Genomic DNA, 22,929 nt, shown 5'->3' with positions numbered 1-22,929 from the left:
CAATACTGTTGCCCCAGCCACATGTGGCTATTTAACATTTAAATGCAAATTTATTAAAATTAAATAAAATTTAAAATTTAGTTCATTTACTCTACCCACATCTCAAGTGCTCAAAGGCCACATGTGACTAGTGTTAACACATCGGACAGACACAGATCATACCCCTCAGTGCAGGAAGTTCGATGAGACAGCGCTAGTCTAAGGCTAGGGTGGCAAACTTTTTCCTAAAGGGCCGGATAGTAAATATTTTAGACTTTGCAGACCACATGGTCTCTTTGCAACTACTCAACTCTGCAGTTATAGTGGAAAGCAGCCACAGACAGTACATAAATGAAATGGCATGGCTGTATTCCAATAAAACTTTATTGCAAAAAAACTAGGTGGTGGGCTATAGGCTGTAGTTTGCTGACGCTGCTCTAGGGCATTAGAGAACCAAAATAAACACTCTTCCTGTTTGTAGAAATTCTTCCTACACAAAAAATTTGTTGTAGTGTGATTATCTTGGAAGCACAATTAGCATTGCGCATAATACTGTTATAAGAAAATCAAAAGTAGAAACTATCTCTATATAAAGAAGACAAGCTATCCTTTGGGGACAGGGCTGCTCTGTGGGAGGGCTCTGTAGCCTCATGTTCTTTTGTTATCACCGATGATAGTCTACTGTGCCATAAGCTACTTTTATTTATTTGGACTCTTTTTAAACACCACCTTGTTCTGATTCTGGTTTTCGTCTATCATAATACGCTGATAATGAGGGTGAGGATATTCCCATAGAAGCACTCTTTACTGAAGACAGTGCTGCTGTTGCTATGAAAAGAAAGACAAAAGCTAAACATCATCACCTTCAAAGAAACCAGAGGACATGTAATACCACTGGTTTCAGTGAGCTTAAAGAGTCTATGTTACATACTAATAAAAATAATCCTAGGAAAATAATGCTGGAACAAACACACATGGATGCAAAACTGCAAGGTCAAAGCAAATGGTGATGAAACAGTGGCTCCTTCTTACACGAAAAGTGTTCAAAAACATACAGATTTGATCTTTGCCTTTTTGGATTAATCAACTTACCATTTTTACCTAACAAATATATATATTTACCAATATTATACACCCAGAGCTAGAAAAATATCTTTATGTTGAAACTCTGGCTGAAAACTTTATTATTGTAAATTCGAGGTTCTCTATATACAATCCTATTTTTCCCTTTGAAACAAGTTTTAACATGGCTTCTGATAGGATGATTTTTTTTCAAGGAGGTGCAACGCCATGTGATAGCAGACTAGACTGCATGACTTTAAAAATCACTACACAATATACACTCTATTGAATATAAAGAATTTTGCCAATAGGAGAGCTATTGGAACACTTTCTGATAATCAAAGGGCTTTAGACACTAAACAACTCCACAATATAAAACTGCCAAATCTTGGCTATGTCTACATTATCTACTATGGATTATAACCTACCATTTTCTTTAAATTCCACTGAAAAATAATCCTACAATCTCTCTGGCCTGGATATTCAAGGGGCTCATAACTCTTACAGAGAGAAAGTTCAACTGCTAGTCTAAATTTCACTTATTACATTTTATCACTCTAGAAACAATTGTGGCAGTATGAATATTCAACTTTGTGGCAAATACTAGTATTTTCTTTTATGAACACCTATATTTGTATTAAGAAAGAATCCATAAAGTACCAAGGAAAAAAGTTCTATCTCCTTAGAAGCATCCCTTAGCTCTTCCATGTCATATGGGATACTGAAATGGGAGAGCAGGAGCCTCAGCTGAGGTTTCAGTTCTTCTGTTTCTGTTGTGTGTTGGGGCAGAAAGAAAGCAGCTTCTGTTCTTGTTGGCCCTGAAAAAAAATCCAAAATCAAGAGCATTAACACCAATGAACACCAGTCAGGGAGAGAAAAAGGAGAGTCCTTTGAGATAACTGGAGTCAGGACCTCTTCTGCTGATGGGGAAGACCATTCTGCTCCATGCCCAACCTTCTCTTCCACAATCTGTAGACTGTCCCACACTCAGCCAGGCCTATCTGACAAATTCTTGGTGCTGGCTTTCTGGGGGAGGTAGCCAGGACCCTCCCTTCTCACAGTCTGCAGGAGAAACTCAACATATCTTTTGGGGAATGACTTAGTGGGAACAGAACTACCTATAGTCCTTTGGGGTAAACAAAGAATATGATTTATAAGTTAACAAACAAATTAGGAGAAGCTGAGAACCTTCACCTCCTTTCACCTGGCTCACTCCTACTCATCTCTAAGCACCCAGGTTGGACTTCCCCCGGGAGATGCTTTCTCTGATTCCCCACAGCTGGGTTGGCTGCCTCTCCAGCTGCACCTGGTAAATTTATCACGCAGAGTGAAAACCTGATCAGGTTTCTAAGTCATCTGTAATACAAGGTAAGGGCAAGAAGACTACTAAATTGATTCAGATAAGCAAAGTCTTTAAAAATCATGTAAAATTAAAAATGAAAAGAACCTTAGAGATCACTTCATCTGAAAGGTTTATTATGGAGATGAGTAAATTGAGGCCCAAGGAGATGAAATGACTTAAACATGTAGGCTCACAGTGAGGCCACAACAGAATAGGCCTAGAGCTCAGTACTCCCAACTTCAAGTTCATTGCTTTTCTCCTCTATTTTAATTGTCTAGTTATAAAGATGGAGATAATAAATTCTTTTCTTTTTTTTTGGCAGCCCCACATGGTATATGGGATCTTAATTCCTTGACCAGGGATCGAACACGCACCCCCTGCATCGGAAATGTGGAGTCTTAGCCACTGGACTGCCAGAAGTCCCCAGGATGGAGATGATAATTTCTAAGGGAAGTGTTTGTTATTTTCTTCCATCAGAAAATACTAAATTAACACTTGTTAATTAAGAAGATACAATTTTGGGGAATTCCCTGGTGGTTCACTGGTTAGGACTCAGTGCTTTCACTGCTGAGGCCCAGGTTCCACCTGTGGTTGGGGAACTAAGATCCCACAGGCTGAGTGGTGTGGCCAAATAAAAAAAATATATATATAACTTTTTGGTATATAGAGAAATTTCAAGCAAGATCAGGTGACAAAACAGCACATGTGCAAAATCACAATCTTCTTTTTTCCACATTTCCCAAGGGGAAAGAAGACTTCTTACCTGAAACGCTGGTATTCATAGAGCCTGGAGATACAGAACCCTGGATGTTAGGGTCAATGTCATTGACAGGGACCTTTTCATTTTCCTGACCAACACTGGGGACTTCATCAACAGCTACACTCAGCACTTTGGAGATGGGCAAATACTGGAGGGCCTACAGAAGGGGACAACCAAGAGATCACACATCAACTCAGTTCTCACAGAAGCTTCCAGACTTTGTTTCAGGAGCAGCCCTTGACTTTGTAGAGGAGGAAGGAGGTGGAGGTGGGCCTCAGTAACTTGCCCAATCATGAAAGGTAAATCTGAAGCTGGGGGACCTGGTGATATCACCACCTCTAAGTGGCCTTAACCTCTAGGCAGGTCTACATTGATCAACCACCCATAACGGACAAGGCATTGTGTGAGGTGCTAGAGATACAAAGATAAGTAAGATATGGACCAAATTCAAAGAGTTCAGAGTTTAGTGGGGGACCCAGGACTTATAAGCAGATCATTACTATCATTACTATACCATGTGACAGGGGAGAGATGATTCAGAGGTAGATCCCATAGTGACTGATTGGGGAAGGGATATTGTCAGGATGATAGCCAGGTTTCGTGGTTGGTTGTATCAGTGAGATGAAGTATAGAGGAGTAAGAAAAGATTAGGTGGCAAAATAGTAATCTTTCTAAAACAAACGTGATCACATCACTGCTTTCTGATGCCTCTATCTTGTGTTAGGGCCTCTCCTCTGTGACTCTCTTTACTCTGTGATTATACTTACCACACTGTATTTAAGTTGACTATTTACTTGCCCTTTTTCCTACCATCCTGTGACCCACTTACTTTTCAGCAAAGATTATATATTCCCTACATGGCCCAGGATATGTACCTAGCATAAATTAGACCCTCACTAGATGTTGCTGAATAAAAAAGTGGATCTACATTAGACAGCATAAATCCAGAACAAGAGCATGAAAACAAGAACTTATAGCGTGAATATGAAATAGTTTAACAGAAACATCTTTGAAAAAGCTAAATGGAGTAATTTCATTAGAGCAAGCTTCCAAAAGAAAAAAGTTTCAAAGGTCTCAAAGAAAAAAGCTAGTGACCCATTATTTTCTTGTCATTTGTAAGGCGGATGGAACACAGAAACTGACAATCAAAAACTAAGTGAGAGGTGTGAGAAAACAATGTGCTGCCCATCCTGGGAAGGCACTGCATCATCATATAACTGTTTCACGTACCTGCAGGTAGTGGTGAATAGTCTTGAGTGAGGGTAGGTGACACAATAACTAATTTGTGTAAACAGTCAGGTCTTCCTGTGCCACTAAGTTAGGAGGATTGTTTTTTCCCATAAGGAAGTTTTCTCCTGCAACAGACAATCTATCAGCTCTCTGAAGGGCAACATTGTACTCCTGCATAATGTAGGCAACTTGTTTCTGTTTAAGAGAGATGCAAAGACAGAACTTGGTTATTTACAAGCCTTATTTCTTGTGTCATTTGCTTCCAAGTACAGTGTAATACTGTTTGGGAACCAAATAAGAGGCTTTGGGAATATCAAAATTCTTCCATATTCTGAATTTGACTGACAAGGACAGTGATCAGTCACATTCTTAGGACTCTGAAGGAGAGTGACCCAGCAAAGAGTCAGTGCACAAGGATATTTAGTAACTGGAGTTGACTTCTTAGATTTTTACCTATAGCCTATGAAGAAAAATGTATTTTCTATAATATAAAGCTTCCTTCAAATCTCATTCTTAAAAATAGGTACCATTATCTTCTGCCACAGGCAGAACTGGCAAGTAAAGGCAGCCACTAGTTCCCTTCCCATCTTTAGCTACCACTTTAAAAGAAATTGACAAGATACACTGTGGGAATGTAAACTGGTACATCTATTATGTAAACAGTATGGAAATTCCTCAAAAAATTGAAAACAGAACTACCATATGATCCAGCAATTCCACTTCTGGGTATACATCCAAAGAAAACAAAATCAGTATCTTGAAGAGATATCTGTATTCCCATGTTCAACTGCAGCATTATTCACCATAGCCAAAATATAAAAACCTAAGAGTCTGTTGATGGATGAATGGATAAAGAAGATGTGGTACATACACATATAATGGAGTATTATTCAGCCATGAGGAAGAGAGGAATCCTAATATTTGTAACAACATGAATAAATATGGAAGACATTATGCTAAGTGGAATAAGCCAGAGAAAAAGACAAATACTGTATGGTATCCTTTGTATGTGGAAGCTGAAAAAAAAAAGTCGAACTCATAAAAGCAGAGAATAGAACAGTGGTAGCCAGGGGCTGGGGGGCCGGGGGAAAAGGGGAGATGTTGGCCAAAGGGTACAAATTTACAGTTATGTAGGATGAATAAGTCTAGAGGTATAATGTACAAGCATGATGACTATACCTAATAATAGCCCATAGGTTCTGTTCATGGGCCTCCTACCTTATAAAAAGGATAAAGTGGCTCCATGATCTTACTGTGATGGCAAAATCTCTTCCACCTAAGCATGTGTAAATATTTACTCTGGGCCAGCTGGGTAATTCTCGTTGTATAATACTTTAACAACAACAAGAAAAATTAACACTTAACCACCATGTCATTTCTCAAGTCCTAAGATCCCTTAGGAAAGCAGCCCAACTTCTTTCTACCTTTCAAAATATTCCTATGTTTGCTTTCTGTGCTATGTCCAGGAGTTTTTAGGAACAACCTGGAGGAATGACATTACTTCATGTTTGTGGAACTGGAAGTCTCAAAAGGCCATTTTTTAAGCATTTGCTTAGTTTACTATCTGGAGTCTCCCCCAGGTTGTCAAAAGTCATGAATCTTGTACTTCAACAATTTACAACCTAGACTCTGCCCTGAATAGATGCATAGTAAGATACATAAACAGGTGAATCAAATGCATACATAATAAGAGGAAATAATGGCACCCCAAATTTTTATAGGGCTTCATGGTTTACAGAGTACTTTCTACATATACATATATATTCTTATACATTTACTAATTACATGTATACATTTACTATTTAAAACATATTACTTTATAAATAAATATATATAACTCAACGATGTTGCAAGGTGGGTGGAGTACATATTGTTATTTAAAAAAAATAAATAAAGGCTATTTGGTTAAGATTCTTACCAAAGGTGGAAAGAAAAAATGAACACTTAGAATACAATTATAACAGGAAGACTGGATTAAATCTTAAGAACACATATAATGGGAAAATAAGTCTGATTGTTTTGGAAAGATGTATTTTCTACATGAAGATAATAAAATTGAGAAACCTGTCTCAAAATTGATTTGGAGAGAAAAGCTCTCCAATTAAAGAGGGTGGGGAGGGAGGGAGGAACTGATAAAAACAAAACAAAACCAAAAAAACCAAACCTGGTTCACCATTCAAATTTAAATGAAGCAAGTAGGCATTTTGCCATTCCAACAGATTGTAGTTTCATTTATCAGTTGGTGAACAATTTTAGCAGTGACATAAAAGCCTATAAAATTATCTAAAGCTAAGTTTAAAAGTTTGCTTTTAAACTGAAGTTTATGACTCTAAAATACAAAGCACATTACAAGTGAGATTACAGCTTCTAACCTTAGACCAAGAATTTTACTTATACTTAAAGATAGTCAGATAAGCCAACTCTTTTAAAATATTTTATTTCTGATAAAAATAATAGTGGCTATGATGGAATAAATAGGGCCAGACTTACCCTTCCATCATAAACAACTAGAATATAGGACAAATTACACAAGGCAACTGTTTTCTGACATGAGACAACAGACAATGCAGGACTCTTGTCCTTGAGAGAAAGGAAAAAAATGAAATGAGCCCAGGTTTTCTGCCTGAAGAAGGCAGTTTTTGAACCATAGAGTAGGAAAGCAGAGCACGATGGTCTCTCCAAAATCAAGTTTGGGAAGCTGAGTCGGCTGGAGTTTGCAGGGCAGAGTACTGGAGAGGAGAAAGTTATGCAGAAAAAGGGTTCCAGAAATCTGCATAGAGATCCCTTTGAGCTTTTTGCTGACTATTAAGCCCTGAATACAGAGAGCAAAACTCCATGAGGCTGTGCAAAGAATAACTAACTAGGGAACTGTAAACTGAACACTTCTCAGAGTTCAAACAGGACTAGGAGATGTTCACGTTTCAGTCAGACAGGGTGAAGAGTCCTCACTGAATACCTGGGGTATTCAGCAGAGACATGAGAGGGGTGACAATTTAGTAAGAAAAATAAACTATCTCTAGAGTAAAGGTAACTCTAAACTTGCTCTAACAAAGCTTAAAAACCAAGTCTTGTAAGTGTGAAGCTGATCTAAAACTTAATTGCCCACCAGAATGAAGACCAACATCTTTAAAGGAATACAAAAAAAAATCAGCATTCAGTAATGTAAAACTGCAATGCCCAGTGTCCAAAAAAATGACTAGACATGCAAAGAAGCAGGAAAATATGACCCACAAGCAGGAGAAAAATTAATGAAGAGAAACAGACCCAGAAATGGCACCAGTGAGGAAATTAGCAAACAAGGACTTTAAAAGGGATTTTATTAGTATGCTCAGTATGTTCAAGAATTGAAAGGAAAATGTGAACATAAGAAGAGAAACGAAAACTATTAAAAATAATGAAATAGGGACTTCCCTGGTAGCACAGTGGTTAAGAATCCACCTGCCAGTGCAGGGGACATGGGTTCAAGCCCTGGCCTGGAAAGATCCCACATGCCGCGAAGCAACTGAGCCCGTGTGCCACAACTACTGAGCCTGCGCTCTAGAGCCCGCGAGCCAAAACTACTGAGCCTGAGTGCCACAACTACTGAAGCCTGCACACCTAGAGCCTGTGCTCCACAACAAAAGAAGCCATTGCAGTGAGAAGCCCGCACACTGCAACAAAGAGTAGCCCCCGCTCGCCACAACTAGAGAAAGCCTGAGTGCAGCAACAAAGACCCAACGTAGCCAAAAAAAATAAAAATAAATAAATTTATATAATAAAAATAATGAAATAGAACTTCTAGAAATGAAAGCTATATGAAATAAAAAATTCATTGGAAGTGATTAACAGCAGATTAGACAGTGCAGAAGAAATGATTAGTAAACTTGAAGATATAGCAATAGAAACTATACAAAATGAAGCACTGGGGGAAAAAAAGACAGAAAAAGATTTAACAGAGCCTCAATGACTTACGGAACAATATGAAGTAGTTTAACATATATATCACTGGAGTCCCAGAAGGAGGGATAAAGATAGAAAATATATTTGGAGGAGGGACCTTCAAGATGGCGGAGGAGTAAGATGTGCAGATCACTTTCCTCCCCACAAATACATCAGAAATACATCTACATGTGGAACAACTCCTACAGAACACCTACAGAATGCTCGCAGAAGACCTCAGACTTCCCACAAGGCAAGAAAACCCCCACGTACCTGGGTAGGGCAAAAGAAAAAAGAAAAAACAGAGACAAAAGAATAGGGACCTGCACCTCTGGGAGGGAGCTGTGAAGGAGGAAAAGTTTGCACACACTAGGAAGCCCCTTCACTGGTGGAGATGGGGAGTGGGAGGTGGGGGAAGCTTCGGAGCCTTGGAGGAGAGCGCAGCAACAGGGGTGCGGAGGGCAAAGCAGAGAGATTCCTGCACAGAGGACCGGTGCCGCCAGCACTCACCAGCCCGAGAGCCTTGTCTGCTTACTCGCCAGGGCGGGCGGAGGCTGGGAGCTGAGGCTCGGGCTTCAGAGGTTGGATCCCAGGGAGAGGACTGGGGTTGGCAGAGTGAACACAGCCTGAAGGGGGCTAGTCTGCCACAGCGAGCTGGGAGGGAGTCCGGGAAAAAGTCTGGACCTGCCTAAGAGGCAAGAGACCATTGTTTCGGGGTGCACGAGGAGAGGGAATTCAGAGCACCGCCTAAACGAGCTCCAGAGACGGGTGCGAGCAGTGTCTATCAGCGCAGACACCAGAGATGGGCATGAAAATGTTAAGGCTGCTGCTGCAGCCACCAAGAAGCCTGTATGCGAGCACAGGTCACTATCCACACCTCCCCTCCCGGGAGCCTGTGCATCCCACCACTGCCAGGGTCCCGTGATCCAGTGCATCCCACCACTGCCAGGGTCCCGTGATCCAGGGACAACTTCCCCGGGAGAACACATGGCGAGCCTCAGGCTGTTGCAACGTGACGCTGGCCTCTGCCGCCTCAGGCTCGCCCCGCATTCCGTACCCCTCCCTCCCCCCCGGCCTGAGTGAGCCAGAGCTCCCTAATCAGCTGCTACTTTAACCCCATCCTGTCTGAGCAAAGAACAGATGCCCTCAGGTGACCTACATACACAGGCAGGGCCAATCCAAAGCTGAACCCCAGGAGCTGTGCGAACAAACAAGAGAAAGGGAAATCTCTCCCAGCAGCCTCAGGAGCAGTGGATTAAATCTCCACAATCAAGTTGATGTACCCTGCATCTGTGGAATACCTGAATAGACAACGAATCATCCCAAAATTGAGGCAGTGGACCTTGGGAGCAACTTTAGACTTGGGGTTTGCTTTCTGCATCTAATTTGTTTCTGGTTTTATGTTTATTTTAGTTTAGCATTTAGAGTTTATTATCACTGGTAGATTTGTTTATTGATTTGGTTGCTGTCTTTTTTTAAAATATATGTATATTTTTTTTCTTTTTCTCTTTTTGTGAGTGTGTATGTGTATGCTTCTTTGTGTGATTTTGTCTTTATAGCTTTGCTTTCACCATTTGTCCTCGGGTTCTGTCTGGTTTTTTTTTTTTTTGGTATAGTTTTTAGTGCTTGTTATCATTGGTGGATTTGTTTTTTGGTTTGATGGCTCTCTTCTTTCTTTTTTATATTTTATTTTTAATAATTTTTTAATTTTTAATTTTAATAACTTTATTTTTTTTCTTTCTGTCTTTTTTTTTTTTCTCCCTTTTCTTCTGAGCCAAGTGGCTGACAGGTTCTTGGTGCTCTGGCCGGGTGTCAGACCTGAGCCTCTGAGGTGGGAGAGCTGAGTGCAGGACATCGGTCCACCAGAGACCTCCCAGCCCCACGTAATATCAATCGGCGAAAGCTCTCCCAGAGATCTCCATCTCAACGCTAAGACCCAGCTCCACTCAACAACAAGCAAGCTACAGTGCTGGATACCCTATGCCAAACAACTAGCAAGACAGGAACACAATCCCACCCATTAGCAGAGAGGCTGCCAAAAATCATAAGTTCACAGACACCCAAAACACACCACTGGACACGGTCCTATCCACCAGAAAGACAAGATCCAGCCTTATCCACCAGAACACAGGCACCAGTCCCATCCACCAGGAAGCCTACACAACCCACTGAACCAACCGTACCCATTGGGGGCAGACACCAAAAATAACAGGAACTACGAACCTGCAGCCTGCAAAAAGGAGACCCCAAACGCAGTAAGTTAAACAAAATGAGAAGACAGAGAAATATGCAGCAGATGAAGGAGCAAGGTAAAAACCCACCAGACCAAACAAATGAAGAGGAAATAGGCAGTCTACCTGTAAAAGAATTCAGAGTCATGATAGTAAAGATGATCTAAAATCTTGGAAATAGAATGGAGAAAATACAAGAAACGTTTAAGAAGGACCTAGAAGAACTAAAGAGCAAACAAACAATGATGGACAACACAATAAATGAAATTAAAAATTCTCTAGAAAGAATCAATAGCAGAATAACTGAGGCAGAAGAATGGATAAGTGACCTGGAAGATAAAATAGTGGAAATAACTACTGCAGAGCAGAATAAAGAAAAAAGAATGAAAAGAACTGAGGACAGTCTCAGAGACCTCTGGGACAACATTAAACGCACCAACATTCGAATTATAGGGGGTCCCAGAAGAAGAAGAGAAAAAGAAAGGAACTGAGAAAATATTTGAAGAGATTACAGTTGAAAACTTCCCTAATATGGGAAAGGAAACAGCCAATCAAGTCCAGGAAGCACAAAGAGTCCCATACAGGATAAATCCAAGGAGAAATACACCAAGACACATATTAATCAAACTATCAAAAATTAAATACAAAGAAAAAATATTAAAAGCAGCAAGGGAAAAGCAACAAATAACATACAAAGGAATCCCTATAAGGTTAACAGCTGATCTTTCAGCAGAAACTCTGCAAGCCAGAAGGGAGTGGCAGGACATATTTAAAGTGATGAAAGGGAAAAACCTACAACCAAGATTACTCTACCCAGCAAGGATCTCATTCAGATTTGATGGAGAAATTAAAACCTTTACAGACAAGCAAAAGCTAAGAGAATTCAGCACCACCAAACCAGCTTTACAACAAATCCTAAAGGAACTTCTCTAGGCAGGAAACACAAGAGAAGGAAAAGACCAACAATAACAAACCCCAAACAATTAAGAAGATGGTAATAGGAACATACATACTGATAACTACCTTAAATGTAAATGGATTAATTTTAGGCAATTCCAACTTTTTTCACTTTTATTATAATGCTGCAATAATAATCTTTATGGAAAATCTTTCCCCCCAGGTTGTGAGTTATTTTCTTAAGAGAGATTTCCAGAATCTTCCCTAGGTCAGCCAACAGTTTTTGAGGTCTGCGACTATCTTAGTCAATGTTGTATTGCTTCATAATACCAGCACAGGGAGTAACTAGTAGAAACTTAGTCAATTGTTTAGTGACTATAACTAAGCTGAACTTAAATGGCATGGGTCTCTAACAAAGAAGAGCATTTATATTAACCAAGTTCTGCAAACCACACATATAGAGAAAATCCTACCCTGGCCAGAGGACATGCCAGAAAGCCAGCTTTGTTCATACATTTCCACCAAATTCCAGATCTACTTTTCAAATTGCAAAATGACTCTTACCTGCAACAGAAGCAAAGGTAAATTTTCAGGAGTGTACTCTCTCCTTAGGCAGCTCTCTAGCTCCCTCTGCATGACATCTGCTTGAATAACAAGGGGTTTTGACTCAGCCACCTGAACCCGGGGTTGGGGGTGTGGGGAACGGAGCAAGCAAACAAAAGGAAAGAAGGAAATAAAACTATCAGGGTCTATGACGGAAAATGGCATATAATTTATGATAGTTTTTATATAACACATTATGCTGTTACATATAATGAATTTCCAAATAATGAATTTTAACATCACAAATCAAGGAACTGTAAAGTTTAAAACACTACAAAAATCAGATCTCTCCAAAGAAGTATTGGCCTGCTCTGATCCAGCAGTGAGCTGAATATTGGGCTGTTCTGTCTTTGTAACTACTGTCAATAAGATCAGCTGTTTGTTTGCAAAAATAAGCTTTCCCTGCTAACAGTTTCCAACAAGTTAGCAAATTCTAATTTATTGTTGTGTTGAAATAGCCCACTGTTCTACTCATCTGTAAAGTTTTCTTTAGAGCCAGTTCCCTTTCTCTTTGAAAGTAAGAAATGTCCTTTGGCATTTGAACAGAGCTGCAGAAAGTTTTATGCAATAGAAGCTGTAATTATAGAAGCTATAATAAATCAGATTAAAGATAGGCCCTGATTAATCTGTAACTCCACAACTGCTCATTTCTAAATAAGTGTATCGTATTATACGGGAATGTTGGGGGCATGTAAAGGCCACAAGTTTCTGTCTTAGTCAGAATCTCTCTTGTGTACACCTCATGCCGGTTAAACCTTTCCCTGGGCCAGTTTTTCTCTCCTTCTCATACAAACATGGTCTTTCTTCTACCCCTGATTTACCTCTTTATTTCTGACAATAGTAAGGATGTTTCTTTCCCCCACCCATATTTCCTTCAGTAACCACATTTCTAACAACTACTGTGCTTATCTGACCTCTATCTTACCGTAGCTGACACATAAAATCATTATTTAATAATTTAAACAAAATGTTTTTATTTTTGTGCTCTTGCTCAATTATCTAGAGGGTGAAAATGACCCTTAAATATCAAACATGAAATACTTTGGAAATTATTTTCACCAAACTTTCTGCTTCAGAAAAATTATTTATCCCTAGGAAAAGCATAGCAGAAGTGTCTGCTTAAGCACCCTCTGACTGTTGTCCAGGCCCAATCATGAGGAAGTTGTTTGTACCAAAGGCTCTGACATGAGGAGGTACAAGCAGCACTGCCTGGGGCCTGATAAGAGGTTGGATCCTGGATCAGGAAGAGGAGCGCTCTCCCCATTGGGTGTAAGATACACCCCAAGGCTTGGCAGCTTTGGGAACATTGCAACCATGGAGCAGATGTTACTTCCTTAAGATGGGACTTCGGGAACACTGGCAAGGGAGCCACAGGAGATAGTTCTGGAACACATGTGAGAAACCACCTTGAGATCTGAGGGGGACTGTAGTCAGTAAAGTATGGTTAATGTTCATATGACTGTTATCAGTCCCCATGGATAAGTTTTAAGGGAAGATAAAAATAGACTTGCCAGCAGTTCACCTCACTGGAGGCAGTGGTCCTGTGAAACGAACACCAGGCTGACAGTCAGGAGGTCCCTCAGCCACGTGAGGCTAAGCTTGATCCATTTGTGTTGAATTCACAACTGCAGTTGGAATAATGCCTTCCCTTATCTCCTCACGTCTTGTTTTTTTTTTTTTTTTTTTTTGCGGTACGCGGGCCTCTCACTGTTGTAGCCTCTCCCGTTGCAGAGCACAGGCTCCGGACGCGCAGACTCAGCGGCCATGGCTCATGGGCCCAGCCGCTCCGCGGCATGTGGGATCTTCCCTGACCAGGGCACGAACCCGTGTCCCCTGCAACAACAGGCGGACTCTCAACCACTGCGCCACCAGGGAAGCCCTATGTCTTGGTTTTGATGGAAAAAAGACACAAGCTCTGAAAGGGTAAAAGCATTAATAAATCAAAGGTATAACTTCTGTGATTACTGGGTACCTGAATTCTGGCTGCAGCCTCATGGAGGTGGAGAACCAGTAACCACCTAGAAAGGGGACCAGCTACTAAAGGCAGTCAGAGAAACAGAAGAAACCCATCCCTTCCCTGCCCTTTGGTCTTCTAATTCTTTGGCATGCTGGGAGATTGGGTGGGGTTCTGGGTTTAGTTCTCTGACCCACTCTTGCTTAGACCATGCTCAGACCATGCCTTTCCTTTAACCCCAAAGTGTCTGCGAATGACCTAAAAGAGATTGGTGAACACGGTATGTACATCAAGCCAAAAAAAGAGATTCACTCATTTGTTCATCAACATACATCAACATACATTCATTCATCTATGTATTCGGCAAGCATCTATGAAGCACTTAACAACCACAAAGACCTGGGCTTATGGGGGCAAGATGAGGGAAAGAATGGGAAAGAAGGAAGGAAGCTAGGAAGGAAAGAAGGAAGGGAGGGAGGGAGGGAGGGTGGAAGGAAAGATGACTAAGGCACAGTTATCCTCCAGTTCTCAATAGATTTTGTAGTCTAGGAGGAAATGAGAATTCTAAAGTTATTATCAGGAGTGGATATTTTCCATGGACTCCAGAACCAAGCACAACACCTGGCAAACAGAAGGTGATCAATAAATGTTTGTTGGATTAATAGTTAGATTCTTCAGGTCCAGTGTTTGGTGGTTTTGGGGAGTGGAGAAATACAGGTATCCAGAGATTTGCCATCACTCTGTCCTAAAAGGGACTTCAGAAAACCTTTCTTACCACAATGCACAGTGGGCAGCCCCTTGCCTGACACCCTGACATTTAAGTTTTAACAATATCAACATTTGATCTTTGCATGGTGTTTTATAGTTTTCAAAGTGCTTTAGCATGCATGATCTCAACTGACCTTTATAAGGTAGGCAAGGTACATATTTTTAACCTTTCAAATAAAGGAACAAAAGCTGGGAGAAATTACGACTTGCATGGTTCCATTCCCTTTCCACTTCATCACACAATCTTGATCTGCTTCATATACCTCAGGGCTTTAAATACCAAATTATAAAATACACTAAATACTGGTTCTTCAGAATCATCTTTGGAAGGAGGTACTAATGCACCTATTTCCTGCTTCTTCTCCAGACCTTCCCTCTCCAACCTTCACCATCCACATTGTGTTTACTCAGCTACTCAACCTAAAAGGGTCCTTATAACTGCTCCTCTTGATCAATTGTGGCAGTAGCAGAAACAGAGGAGTTTGAATGTCCTGGGCCCATGAGGGCTGAATTGGCTACCCTGTCTCTCTAAAAGAATTTGATTGCTATGGTTGGCAGCATTTACCTATAGAATAGCTCCTAACAGAACATCATTTTGCAGAATTCATTATCAAACACCTCACATTATTTTCGTTTTGAAATTTCTCATCAAAATCAAGGTCAAATTCAGTTAAAATATCATTGGAGAAAATGAGATTTCATTGACTATGATTTGTATAGTAGCTTCTGGAACTTTAAGACAATGATATTTGTGAGATGTAAGAGCACTTTTCCTTCTTCCTTGGTAGCACATTGCCTCTAAATGCCTTGACAATTCTAGAATATAGGAAAACCTTAGGGGCAGCAGTTAAGTCTGAGCTTGAGATGATGCCAACTGTCCATGTAAAAAGGAGAGGGGGTTCTGATGGAGACTATGGGATGAGAGTAGGGGTTAAAGCCCCTAAGACCATGCCTTCACACTGCCCTTATTTACCTGTAAGCTCGATGAGTTGACCCCTGAAGAGTCCCCTGTTCTTGTGTCTCAGACTTCAGTTCTGTCAATTGTACAGCCAGTTCTTTTTCCAACACCTGGATCCTTTCTGTGGAAGCAATCTTATAACTTTCATCCATGGTTTGCATTTACTAATTTTCTGATCCCTGAAAAAAAGAGAGAAAAAATTTGTGGCTGACTTCCTCAGTGACCATTAACCAGTGCATGGGACTTTGTCTATCATTGTCCAAGAAATCATGTCAGTTTTGTCGAAATGTAGGTTTTTGTAATTTGGAGAAACAGCTGGACCAGACTGCTGTCATTTACAAGTTAATTACCATTTGGTAAACAGTAGAGAAAACATAACATAGGTTAGAATATCCATTGACCATCTTTGTTCAGCCCAGCTCACCTTTAGAAACATCTCTGTTCCAGCTTTGACTGTGAGGGTTTATTAAATGAGTTTGCATCCACCCTGCCTGACTTCTGTTGTCTTCATAAAGGCTGTAAAGGGGATTACACACTAAATGTTATGAGTGGTGGTTACTGCTGCTTTCTAATACCACTTCAGCTGGAACAAACAAGAGGTGTGCGCAGGATCCCTCTACTTGCCTAAAGTATATCTCCATAAGCCTTTTTGAAGGCATGAGCTTCTGACAACGGGTAATAGACTGAGGGTGCAGGTCTATGTCGTATGATCATGATCCATGTACTTTTGGGTTTGGAAGAAAATCACACTTACGCATTTGAATGTGTTTTCTTAATTCTGAATGCTGATATTTGTCACATAGCTTTTACAATGAAATAAAATAGTTGATAACCACCTCCTACCCCCACTGCCACCCCAGTTCACAGCCTGTCAGATTCAACACAATTGTTTGCTAAGTACTTAGTGTCAATATTTTAATGAACAACATCGATTAACTTCATGACCCAGAATGAGACCCACGAATTGCAGGAGATTCAGTAGATGATGTGTTTCTTGTGCTACTGCTGCCCTCATCTGTCCTGGATGAGAAGGGGTAAAGTCACAAGAAGGGGTAAAATATTTAAACTTTCCTTTTTTCCTTTGACATTTCTAAGATTTTCATTTTCAGAGGTATTTCATTTTCTCAAGTTACTCTGCTGCCCTTTCAACAAATAGGAAAGATGTAGAGATGTTTTGTGTAGAGGTTACCTTTGGGAGCCTATTCATTCTTTTTATAAATATTAAAAATGGAAATGAGCATTGTGTTCAGTCTAGGTTGTGAACCTGCAGAGTTATAAATCTGTCATGTTTGGCACACTGCTGGAGCTCAGTAAAATGCACTGTTGTTGTTCTCAGCAAAAGTAAAATGTTGTTATGAAAAGTATTTGCCACTTGGCAGTGTCCTTTCAAGTTGGGCAAACAGTTAAACAGCTGCCTTAACAGCTGCATTCCAACCAGCAGCCAAGAGGGGCAGCAACACAGACTGACATTCTTCTCCCAAAGGATGGATATTCTGCCCTTATTTCCTGATCACTTTCAACACTTCACAGCTCAGAAATGAGAACATTTAATCCTGCATCATTTAGCTTGTTACACAGTCAAGTACAGTATTCACAAAATTAACATAAGGAGAGGTTGGTCTTTGCCAACTGTCCGTGAAATGCATCCAACCCAGAGGAATCTATGCCTGCTGAGCACTCATGGCTAGTGTTAAAGAGACAAACAACTGTTTATTTATTTATTTTTAACTTTTTATTGGAGTATAATTGCTTTACAATGGTGTGTTAGTTTCTGCTTTATAACAAAGTGAATCAGTTATACATATACATATATCCCCATATCTCTTGCCTCTTACATCTCCCTCCCTCCCACCCTCCCTATCCCACCCCTCCAGGCAGTCACAAAACACCCGAGCTGATCTCCCTGTGCTATGAGACTGCTTCCCACTAGCTATCTATTTTACATTTGGTAGTGTATATATGTCCATATATACACTACCACTCTCTCACTTTGTCCCAGCTTACCCTTCCCCCTTCCCGTGTCCTCAAGTCCATTCTCTAGTAGGTCTGCGTCTTTATTCCCATCTTGCCCCTAGGTTCTTCATGACCACTTTTTTTTTTAGATTCCATATATATGTCTTAGCATACGGTATTTGTTTTTCTCTGTCTGACTTACTTCACTCTGTATGACAGGCTCTAGGGACACAACAGTTTATTTTGGGAGAGGGAAAGATGGGTTCCGTTTATCGAGCACCTACTCTGCGTGAGACAGGCACTGGGCCCTCATTTAACGTCTCAGAAAAGAGATTCTCAAGAATTGTTTCAATAGTGTCTTTTAAAAAATAAATACATTTAATTAACTATCGACTATAAACAAACAAACCAACCCCCCCCTTTTTAAAAGTGGGTTTAAAAAGTGGTACAATCTAAGCTCTAAGGAAAAGATGGTAAGATTAGCTTGAGTAGGGTTTGAGGGTGTTTAATAGGTAAAGTGGGCTTCAATGGGGTTAAAGCAGGAATGTTTAGAAGAGAAATAATGAATAACTTCAGTCTTATAGGGAAATGTATAATGCATGTCAAAAACTTCAAAGTGACTACCAAAAGAATGGAAGTGCAACACAGAGCTTCCCAAACAAGCAGGGGTGAGGGATAGGAAATGGGTCTTTTAAATCCAGTAGAAGGCAGGAAAAGAGAAAAAAGGAAACAAAAAGAAGTATGGTAGAAATAAGTTCAAATATATCAGTAACTATAATAAATGTAAATGGATAAAGCCCATCTATCAAAACACATAAATCAGCACAGTTCTGAACATTTTTAAAACCCCTAAAATTTGGTAATGTGATAGGTACCAAAATAAAACAATGATTTTTATTCTAGCAAATGCTAGAATAGAATTTAAACTGTGAGCAAGCTGGCCCTGTATCACCATGGGGCAATTCAATCTTCTTCACAAAGATCTGCAAGGTACTCCATAACTTCGCTGGGTAAACCATTTTTGATGCTTGGTCATCTTTTTTTTTTTTTTGCAGTACGCGGGCCTCTCACTGTTGTGGGCTCTCCTGCTGCGCAGCACAGGCTCCAGACGCACAGGCTCAGCGGCCATGGCTCACGGGCCTAGCCGCTCCGCAGCATGGGGGATCTTCCCGGACCGGGGCACGAACCCGTGTCCCCTGCATCAGCAGGTGAACTCTCAACCACTGTGCCACCAGGGAAGCCCTATGTTTGGTCATCTTTGATCATCAACATGTTCTTCCTGTGTACAAATGAAATTTCTCCTGTGACACATTATACACCATCTCCTGGATCAGTAGGGTAAGACTAACTGTTTTAACAAAAAGACAGTCATCAGTGGCTTAAAGAAAAAAATTGTTTAAATGTGTCTAATGTAATGTGTTTGGTAAATGTGTGTAAACTGTCTGCTCCTCTTGGACATTCAAGGACCCTGGTTCCTTCCAAGTCAGTTCCACCATCCCCTAGGCATTTTTCAGACAAACACATTAGTGTTTTCTCCTCAGTGTGGCTACAGAACATGACCTTTAGTTGGGTGAGGGGACACACAAGACATATATTTGATGTTCTGAATTGGATAACCTGCATCTACTTCTAGTTTACCGAGAGCTTTGTTTTGTTTTTCTTGAATGGGTATTGAATTGTGTCAATTGCTTCTTCAGCATCTATTAAGGTAGCCATGTGACTTTCCTCATTTATTTTTTTAATGTGGTGAATTTCACAGATTTTCTATTGTTAATACAAAACTGCTTTCTTGGAATAAATCCCACTTGGCAATGATCTGTTATCTTTTTTTGTTTTTTAAAGAAAAATGGACTCATTTTGCTACTGTTGTTTAGGATTTTTGCATTTATGTTCATGAGAACAATTGGCCTGTCATTTTCTTAAAATGTTCATGTCAGGTTTTGGTATCAAGATTATACTACCCTCTTAAAAAAATGTTGTGAACTGTTCCTTTCTCCTCTATATTCTGAGAAAGTTTAAGGTTGGTATTATTTCTTCCTTAAATGTTTGGAATAATTCACCTGTGAAACATCTCAGCCTGAAATTTTCTTTATGGGAGGGTTTTAAATTACAGATCCAATATTTTTAACAGATTATGATTATTCACATTTTTGTTTCTTTTTTATATTCATTTTAATATTTTTTAAAAGAGCATTTCATCTAAGTTGATTTTTTTTGGTGTAAGGTTATTCATAATATCCTTTTATATTATATTTTTAACAGCTGTGTTGAGATATAATTAACCTGCTTAAAGTGAACAATTCAATGATTTTTAGTGTATTCACAGTGGTGCAACCATCACCACAATTCATTTTAGAACATTTTCATCACCCAAAAAAGAAACCCCATATCCATTAGCAGTCACTCCCCATTTTTCTCTAAGCCACCCCACCCCCCAGCAATAGGCAACCACTAACTTACTTTCTATCTCTATAGATTTGCCCATTCTGGAAACTTTATATAAATGGAATCATATAATACATGGTCTTTTGTGACTGGCTTCTTTTGTTTCCCATAATGTTTTCAAAGTTCATCCACGTTTTAGCATGTAACAGTATATCAGTCCTTTTTTATAGCTGTATATTATTCCATTGTATGCTTATACCACTTTTGTTTACTGGTTCATCAGTTGGTGGAAATTTGGGTTGTTTCCAGTTTTTGGCTATTATAAATAATGTTGCTATAAATATTCAAGTCAAAGTTTTTGCCAGACTCTTCCAAAGCAGGGGCACCATTTTATAATCCCATCAGCATTGTAGGAGGGTTCTAATTTCTCTACATCTTTGTCAACACTTGCCACCTTTCTTTTTTATTTTAGCCATTCTAGTGGATGTGAAGTTGTATCTCACTGTGGTTTTGACTTACATTTCCTTAATGGCTAATGATGTTGAGTATCTTTTCATGTACTTATTGGTCATTGGTATATCTTCTTTGGAGAAATGTCTATTCAGATTCTTTGTCCATTTTTAAATTGAGTTTTTTGGTTCTTTACTGATGAGTTGTAAGTGTTCTTCACATATTCTAGATACATGTTCTTTATCAGATATGTGATTTGCAAATATTTTCTCCCATTCTGTGGGTCATCTTCTCACTTTGTTGATGTTGCCCTTTGAAGCCCTTTATCTTTTTTTTTTTAACATCTTTATTGGAGTATAATTGCTTTACAATGGTGTGTTAGTTTCTGCTGTATAACAAAGTGAATCAGCTATACATATACATATATCCCCATATCTCCTCCCTCTTGCGTCTCTGTCCCACACCCCCATCCCACCCCTCTAGGTGGACACAAAGCACTGAGCTGATCTCCCTGTGCTATGCGGCTGCTTCCCACTAGCTATCTATTTTACATTTGGTAGTGTATATATGTCCCTATATACCTTACCACTCTCTCACTTCGTCCCAGCTAACCCTTCCCCCTCCCCATGTCCTCAAGTCCATTCTCTATGTCTGTGTCTTTACTCCTGTCCTGCCCCCAGGTTCTTTAGAACCACTTTTTTTTTTTTTAGATTCCATATATGTGTTAGCATATGGTACCTGTTTTTCTCTTTCTGACTTACTTCACTCTGTATGACAGTCTCTAGGTCCATTCACCTCACTACAAATAACTCAGTTTTGTTTCTTTTTATGGCTGAGTAATATTCCATTGTATATATGTGCCACATCTTCTTTATCAATTCATCTGTTGATGGACACTTAGGTTGCTTCCATGTCCTGGCTATTGTAAATAGAGCTGCAATGAACATTGTGGTACATGACTCTTTGTGAATTATGGTTTTCTCAGAGTATATGCCCACTAGTGGGATGGCTGGGTTGTATGATAGTTCTATTTTTAGTTTTTTAAGGAACCTCCATACTGTTCTCCATAGTGGCTGTGTCACTTTACATTCCCACCAACAGTGCAAGAAGGTTCCCTTTTCTCCACACCCTCTCCAGCTTGATGATGCCCATTCTGACCAGGGTGAGGTGATACCACATTGTAGCTTTGATTTGCATTTCTCTAATAATTAGTGATGTTGAGCATCCTTTCATGTGTTTGTTGGAAATCTATCTTCTTTGGAGAAATGTCTATTTAGGTCTTCTGCCCGTTTTTGGATTGGGTTGTTTATTTGATATTGAGCTGCATGAGCTGCTTATAAATTTTGGAGATTAATCCTTTGTCAGTTGCTTAATTTGCAAATATTTTCTCCCATTCTGAGGGCTGTCTTTTCGTCTTGTTTATGGTTTCCTTTGCTGTGCAAAAGCTTTTAAGTTTCATTAGGTCCCATTTGTTTATTTTTATTTCCATTTCTCTAGGAGGTGGGTCAAAAAGGATCTTGCTGTGATTTATGTCATAAAGTATTCTGCCTGTGTTTTCCTCTAAGAGTTTTATAGTGTCTGGAGTTACATTTAGGTCTTTAATCCATTTTGAGTTTATTTTTGTGTATGTTGTTAGGGAGTGTTTGAAGCCCTTTATATTTTTTTTAATTTAATTTTATTTATTTTTTATACAGCAGGTTCTTATTAGTTATCTATTTTATACATATTAGTGTATACATGTCAATCCCAATCTCCCAATTCATCCCACCACCACCACCACCCGGCCACTTTCGCCCCTTGGTGTCCATACGTTTGTTCAGCCCTTTATCTTTTTAATGTCTATGGGATGTATACTGCTGTCTTCTTTTAAATTCCTGATACTGATAATTTCTGTACTTGCTATTTTATCTTGATCAGTCTTATTAGGGATTTAATAATTTTATTAAATGTTTCAAATGACCCATATTTAGTTTTTTTTTTTTTTGCGGTACATGGGCCTCTCACTGTTGTGGCCTCTCCCGTTGTGGAGCACAGGCTCCGGACGCGCAGGCTCAGTGGCCATGGCTCATGGGCCTAGTTGCTCCACAGCATGTGGGATCCTCCCAGACCAGGGCACGAACTCGTGTCCCCTGCATTTGCAGGTGGACTCTCAACCAGTGCGCCATCAGGGAAGACCCCATATTTAGTTTTATTGTGTCTACTCTATGTCTGCCTTCTCTTTCATTGATTTTTGCTCATTTATTATTCATCTATTATTGATATTTATTTATATAATTTATTATACAAATTGAGCTATACCTATTGATTTATCATTTATTATTTACATATTTATTATTTATTAAGAGTCATTTATTATACCATTTATCTTACTATCTTAAATTTAATTTGCTCTTCTTTTTCTAGCACTTGAGATGGACGTTTAGATCATTAATTTTTTAC

At 39.6% G+C, this 22,929-nt stretch overlaps 1 protein-coding gene across 1 annotated transcript in view; it reads right to left on the bottom strand.

The window, feature by feature from the left end:
• Positions 1-22,929, bottom strand: part of LOC115866882 (uncharacterized) — a 117,233-nt gene that overhangs the window by 74,431 nt on the left and 19,873 nt on the right. Inside the window, exons 2-6 of the mRNA XM_060283504.1 lie at positions 15,718-15,881; positions 11,984-12,094; positions 4,374-4,568; positions 3,147-3,300; positions 1,702-1,859 (exon numbers count right to left, since the gene is read on the bottom strand). The gene's annotated coding sequence lies outside the window, so the exon portion shown is untranslated. The remainder of the gene's footprint in view (positions 1-1,701; positions 1,860-3,146; positions 3,301-4,373; positions 4,569-11,983; positions 12,095-15,717; positions 15,882-22,929) is intronic.

Source organism: Globicephala melas, chromosome 14 (genome assembly GCF_963455315.2).
Source record: "Globicephala melas chromosome 14, mGloMel1.2, whole genome shotgun sequence".
NCBI lineage: Eukaryota > Metazoa > Chordata > Mammalia > Artiodactyla > Delphinidae > Globicephala > Globicephala melas.
The sequence above is the reverse complement of the archived record's forward strand: the minus strand, read 5'-3'. Positions and strand labels throughout refer to the sequence as shown.